Source organism: Neodiprion fabricii, chromosome 6, assembly GCF_021155785.1.
Source record: "Neodiprion fabricii isolate iyNeoFabr1 chromosome 6, iyNeoFabr1.1, whole genome shotgun sequence".
Classification (NCBI taxonomy): domain Eukaryota; kingdom Metazoa; phylum Arthropoda; class Insecta; order Hymenoptera; family Diprionidae; genus Neodiprion; species Neodiprion fabricii.
Window position 1 is genome coordinate 5,448,952 of NC_060244.1, and position 7,169 is coordinate 5,456,120.

Here is a 7,169-nt window from a genome sequence, read left to right on the forward strand (position 1 = left end):
CTATGCGTGTACGTTTGTGTATGTGTATGCACGTGCGTGACGTAGAAAATTATGTCACTTGTGCATCTGTACATATTATATACACGTACATGTGCGTACGCGTACGCGAGTGTATGTTTTATATAAATATATAAGCTCTTTATACATGTATAAAATTGCGTATACGGAATGGTAAAATCAAAAGTTAGAAAGAGGAAAATGACTGGGGGGGGAGGACTACGAGATAACGAAAACTTAGAAACGAAATTAAAAAAAGGATAAGAATTTAGAAAAAAAAGAAATTTGCCAAGATAATAATCGAACCTTAAATATTTTTAATCTTTTACGTAATATATATGTAGGTATAAAATAAATCTGAGGAAATATGAAAAAAAAAAAAAAAGTAACGACAGTCAATATTAACGTACGCTGTTTAATTAAGAATTTTCGAAAATTTTCGCGCACGCATCGAGCGAGAAGTGTGATTAATTTTTTCTCGATATTTGTGAAAATTTATACATTTTTTGTTACACTTCCATTAGTTTTTTTTTTCTTTTTAGCGTTAAGTTATACAAACGAAGAATTAATAACTGTCGCGGTCTTACTCGATATTATAAAATACATCATTAATTCGAAAATTCATTTGCCTGTAATTTTTCAACATTTATTATTATTCTAGTATCCATGCGTGGTCTTTACGTTACGACGACCGCTTTTACTTTGACCGCACCTGTCTATAATAATAATAGGGCGACTCTCAGGAGGAAAAGTTTCCAAAGTCCAAGCTATTGACTTACGATTTTACGTTAAAAAATTGAAAAGAAAAAGGGAAAAAAATCACAGCATTTCGACAGCAAAACCAATTTCGATAAATGTGAAAATTTTACTTATACCTACTTCTTTATTTTCGTCGCGTCACTTGTACGTACATACATAATATACCGTCGATTTCAGTGATATCCGGAGTTTCGATCCCTCCGTCGGATGTACGCTGTGCGCTATACGACAAACTTACTTGTATGATATAATCGACGTTGTAGGCACGGTTCAATCACCTGGACATGAAAATTTGGAATATATCCGCAGGACTGAATCGGTGAACGTAAATGGGATTATAGCATTTTTTTTTTCTCTCTCAGTTTTACCGATGGAAGCATCGAACCTCTTATACCTTCCCGAATCTCACCGTATACACAGTATGTACATTAGAGTGGTTCACAAAAAAATAAAAAATAAAAATAAAAACTCGAAAGTCGGACCTCTAAATCACTAAATCCGATCGAGCTCAAATTCGCAGGTGATTTTTATTTCGTTATAAACCACAGTTTTATAAGGAAATCCGTATTGAAAAAAAAAATACATTACATTTTTTTTCTTTTTTTGTTAACCACTCTAATGTACATGTATACGTACATACATATGTATATCGGATATAATATCGGACTCTTTATTGTAGGTGGGGGGATATTTACCCGCCTCTGTACAATAATCCCTGCTCAAACCCCGGGCCTACTTGTAGTTATATTCACACATATGCCCAGAGAGATTATCATATTGCGCGAGTTGAACATCTAAACGCGTATCGCGTGACTTTGGCAAACGAGCGTAGGTCTGTGTTTGCGCACGCGTGTGTACGTTTACGATACATATGTAGGAGTATTGTATATGGGATCGTGGAAGACGCGACGTTCCCGAAGGGGGCACGGTTCTTTCTTACATACATACATGCATGCATTCGTACACAGATAGGTTCCGCGATGTATATTACGATAGTTTGGCATGAATGAAATTTGCAAGGCACGGATCTCCTTATGGTTCTCTGTTCAATGGACAATAAAACGCCGCTTGCCGCCGCGTGTCTTGACCGATTCCAACAGCAGCTCGACACTTACGTAATAACCAACCGCGCGTAATCTGTTTACCAATACCACTCGCACATAACGAACTTGTCCTTGTATAACGGTAATAACGAACGAGAAGGCCTCGCTTTCTAGCGGGAGATTAGAACGAGCCTCGAACGCGATCAAGACGCCCAAATATCCGGATGAGATTTACGCGAGTTGAATCGTTCGTCGATCCACAATTCAAGACAGATTTGAAAAAACTAACGCGCGTACCGAAGAGTCCTGAAACCGGGAACTTTGACAGCTCCTTCCGTTCGCAATTCAAAATATTTCCAGCACGAGCCTGATCGAAGACTTTCCTGTCAGGGTGATCTTCCGAGTACCGAAACGCGTCTACGATCCGCATATTCATTCACGTGCGATTCGCGAGTTTCTCTCTTCACTCATCATCGGTCTTACTTACTACATCTGGGTAGATGTAGACGCCCGTCGCGATTCTTAGATATATTCTTCGTCGTCCGGTGTCTGCCGTGCTTCGGGCCTGGTTAGAAACCGGACGCTCACTTATATCGCGTATACCTTATACCTTATACCTCGTACCCTGCAGCCCACCTTTGCGGCAGCTGCGCGAATGTAACGGCGTTACGTACCGCAAGAGATACGCTGATTACCTACCTACCTACCGCCTCTCTTTATACACATTCATGCTTCTCTTTAATTCAGAGACACCTCCACCTCCTCCTTCTCCGTTTCCCTTTTGCCATGTGTCGCTATTAATTCGCTCTCCTGCCTTCCATCCATCCATCTCCCTCTCTGAGAACGTACAACACCCGTATACATACACACACACACACACACACACACACGCATATACGCACGATGCATGCACGAGTGTTCGACAATCCCACTGCCCGAGACTAAGATCTCGATTCAACGAGATCTTTTGACCGATATATATGCATATTTACCTATTCCTGTAACGTAGCTACATACATATTTGCTGACCAGTGCAGAGCGTGCGTGTGTAACGCGGACAACGCTTTATACGTATAATACCCACTCCGTGACTTACTTCCGGTGAAGTGATATCGGCTTACATATATGTACAAAGGTTGATATTATATACCGCGGACCGTATCGCTGTAGTCGAGGGTGACATTTAGAATACGAACGAGCATACGTGTATACTCGTGTATCGCTAGGAATTCGCTGGGTATAGTGGGTGTACAAATACAATTTTACGAATTCATTAGACGATTGGTATTCCGGATGAGAAAATACCTGCAGACTATTATTCGTAAAACGCCGACAGGTTATGGTCTGAAAATCGATTCTCGAAACTGACGATTAGTTTAAGGTATAATTATAGGTGTACCAAGTATGACGGCATGGTTCGAAACGTAGAATTTTCCTCCTACCCTGTCGCGTCGCCAGGTACACGCACGGTGTCGTGTGTTGCCACTTACGTAGTCCCGTAATATACTGGAATTGTGAATGGTACGGATGTGTACAGATATAATACGCATGCCTCGGTGCCAGGTGCCTAATTAGTCTCTACAGCTTTGTCGCATGTCGTTCGAGTCGGTTTTTCACTGGCATAGGTGTACAAAACGTATCGTCACGCGTATACGTGTATCATGTGCGCCTACCGCAGTCTTTTGGAATATACTTGATACCACGTTACGTGAATACGTACGTTTTATACGTGCGTAGTATTGGGTACATCGTCCCCTGGACCTCACTCGTTTGCGCAAAGTCCAACGACAATGCGATACTATAGGTACACACCTAGGTATACGTATGGATATACGTGTTTGCTTAGCGTAGATAATTTATACCGAGAAATATCCACGGATATCCGGACTGTGATGTGTCGTTCGTTTATACTCTTCTGGAACGTCTGAATCCCGCCATAGATTTCGGAGTATGTCGAGTAACCAAATACAGTTCGGATACACTGCAATGGATGTGTAGGGGGCATGCCACGTGAAATTTGCAACCCATGTACCCCCCTTCGATTTTCATCATTTTTTAGTATGATGTTGTAACTGGCCCGTGAGAGTATCGGAATTTTTTTCAGATTTTTTTTAACCGGTGAAACTGAAAAAAAAAAAACGTAAAAATTAATTCCGATAACGTCATTTTTTTAAATATCAATAAATTGACACGCGTTCTATGATTTGAAATGTGATTTTTAAGCACTACACGATAATAGGATTTGAATATTTACTTTTTTTTTTTTTTTTTTTGAAGTTTCTAGTTTTTCCGTGTCGGAGTTTGGTATTCTTTTTTCTTTCTATCCCCGATTTACATAGATCGCGAAATCATGAAAATAACATGATACTGCAATCTATTTACATCGAAGCATGTAAGAAATAACAAATCAAAAACAATTCCGAGACGAAAAAAAGTATTGGTAAGTATCGAGATTCCACTAACCTGTCACGCTTAAAAATGATATTTTAAATAATAAAACCAGTGTGAATTATTTCAGATTTCAAAAAATGGCGTTTGGGAATTGGTTGTTGAAATTTTTTTTCAATTTCACTGTTGTCTGAAAAAATCTGAAAAGAATTGCGAGGACCCTTGTGGGTTCGGCTGCCGCATCGTACTAAAAAATTATAAAAATCGAAGGGCGTGAGGTTAATGGGTTGCAAATTTGACGCGGAATATCCCATATATATACATATGTAAGTTGTAATAAGTATACCCTGTATGTTCGAGTGAACGACGGAAGTTGTGCTATCGTTGCGCAAATATGTACCTACCGCAGATATTGTATTACGTACACAAGTCGCAGCAGCGCCTTCTCGATACAATCCATTTCGACGTAATATTTCAATTTGAAATCGTTGCTCGCGATAAAATTCTTACTCAGCCTTGAATCGTCGCGCGCGCGTGACCGAGATTTTAATAAAATAATATTCCGATTTGAGATACATCTAACGTAACGAAGAACGATCGCCGTCAGCCCTACAGCAACAGCTTACCGTATAACAGTTTTAACATCATGAATGAATCTGGGCCTTAAGAATGAGAGGAAAAAGTAGGTGTAGGTAATCGAGTTTCGTCTAGCGCTCGATGTCTCAAGGCTGATTGTGCGTTAAAAACTATGCGATCCGTCGATGGTAAAGGACCGCGAGTAAAATTACACATTCGTAACTATATTAAGGATATGTTACAATCGTGTTCGGTAGTATGTGTACGGGAGGAAGACCACCACGGTGAAACCGGTCAGTATGTCCTACCTGTAAGTTTATCCTGCAGTGTGTATGCCTACGGAGGTACGTGCTTTATACACTGAGAAAAATTTTATTTGGCATAGTAACTAGAAAAATTCAGTAAAACAGGTATCGTTGAAAGAACTGTTTGAATATTGTTGGAATTACGAAAAACGACGTACGCCTAACCATTTTTTGGTAATTGCGACGCAAAATCAGTTTGTGAGGTTTACTCTACTTTTTTAGTCAAGGCTTTAACGTCAATTTATCGTTGCACGAGCATTAAATTTTCGCAACAGTTACGAGAAAATATAGCAACAGTGATCGTAATGAGACAGATCGGTAACAGCTATAAAACTAATTTTCATTTTCTACCTAGAACAATATTTTTCGATTATGGTAAAAAATGAAAATAGTCAAGGACTGAGCGGTAACCGGAACTAAAAGTTTCTCTCAGTGTACCTGTACGTATAACCGACAAACTTCCCCTTCCCCAGGGTGAGGTGAGATTTTTACGCCTAGTCGCATATTTAGTTTGTACCGCACACGTGCGAACCAATAATCGGGTCTGGGGAGGATATCCGGAACGGAAATACTTCCCGCCGGGCGGCAGCTCGTCGAGACAACCAACCCTCCGAACCTCCTTTGACAGAGCAAACCCAACTCGTGTCAGCTGACAATGCCGACCAGGCGTTTTCGGCACTTCCGTTCTGCAATTAGGGACTCCGATTCTGTTCCAAGATTCGGCGGAACTCCGACGCTTACCGACTTCCTTATACATACCTACACCCATACGCACGCCGTACCTTTCGGCGTAGCGTCGACTTTGAGATCTGGGAAGGAGCTACCGGATGACCTTGAGAAGGTTGACGAAAATCCGGGATAATTTATGGTCAGATACATCGAATAGCCCGCAACGATGCCGCTGCTGCAAGCTGCTGGTCATCGGCCGTTCGAACTCGCGTGCGTGATCCAGGGTCGTTACCGAGGTTGTGATTAATAAATAGGCACTTTTACCTGCAGGATATACAAATGTTTTCTTGTACGTGCCGGCGTGCATGACGCGTGTATTGAGTGTATGTATAATACCGAAGCTGAAACGGTGTACTCTTGGCTTTACGTACACGGTTTATACATGTATATTTCGTTTTACCGTACAGGCATGTAGTGTGTGGAATGCCGTTGATAGCCATGCGGCTTCCTTGGACCTAGATCGTCGGAGTTCTCGGCGCACTTCTTCCCTCTTATAGTCATTACAGGGTTAATTGATTAATTAACTTACATTTACAAGAATGCATGTATGTATGTATGTATGTACGTATAATACATAACACGCCATCGCGCCCGAATGATGCTGGGAGTTTATTACTTGCACGCTGTTGTCCGTTTCTTGGATATGCGATGCGACGAATCGGACCGCGCGATCTTGTCTTGTTGTATGTATAATTCACGTTTTATGGTATAATTCTGTTCGATTTTTGATTCGTAAACGGAAACCGTGCGTTCACGTATTGAATTCACGAGGAACAAGGAATCAGAGTATAACATCAGCGGAATCATGATCGTTCCGCGAAATATTTACATCTCGCGTGTAACATAAATCCGCGAATTTTTACCGCACACATGCGAAGGAAGTTGAATTGTTAACGAAAAAGGGAAGGGAAATGAGAGAGACTCGAGCCTTGAACTACTTCCCACGCGGAAGCTGTCGTTTTATGCTAAGTATAGTCCTAAGTGTCGCCTCAGTCAACCTTATTAGTTCATTCTTTAAATAGATGCATTATAACATATATCCCGTTACGCGCAAGCGCGCCACATATTTAAACTAGAATCAACGCGCGCTGTAATCATGCACGAAGCTTCGTCAAAGAAACAATGACGAAAATAACTCTCTGGTTTATCTTCTCCTTCCTTAATTCCCTGTTGGGTTCTTTTTTTCCTTCTTTTTCTTTTTATTTTTATGACACTAATTTCTCACGCTGTGCAGTGCTGTTGTACTTGAACGTCGCTGCAAGTACATACGTAACAACATCTAATCATTGGCTTCACAGGTTCTTGGCATTGCGACTGTAATAAAACATTGACCTGGGAAGTCTCCGGCCTCGTAATGTTGCAAGAGCGGAAT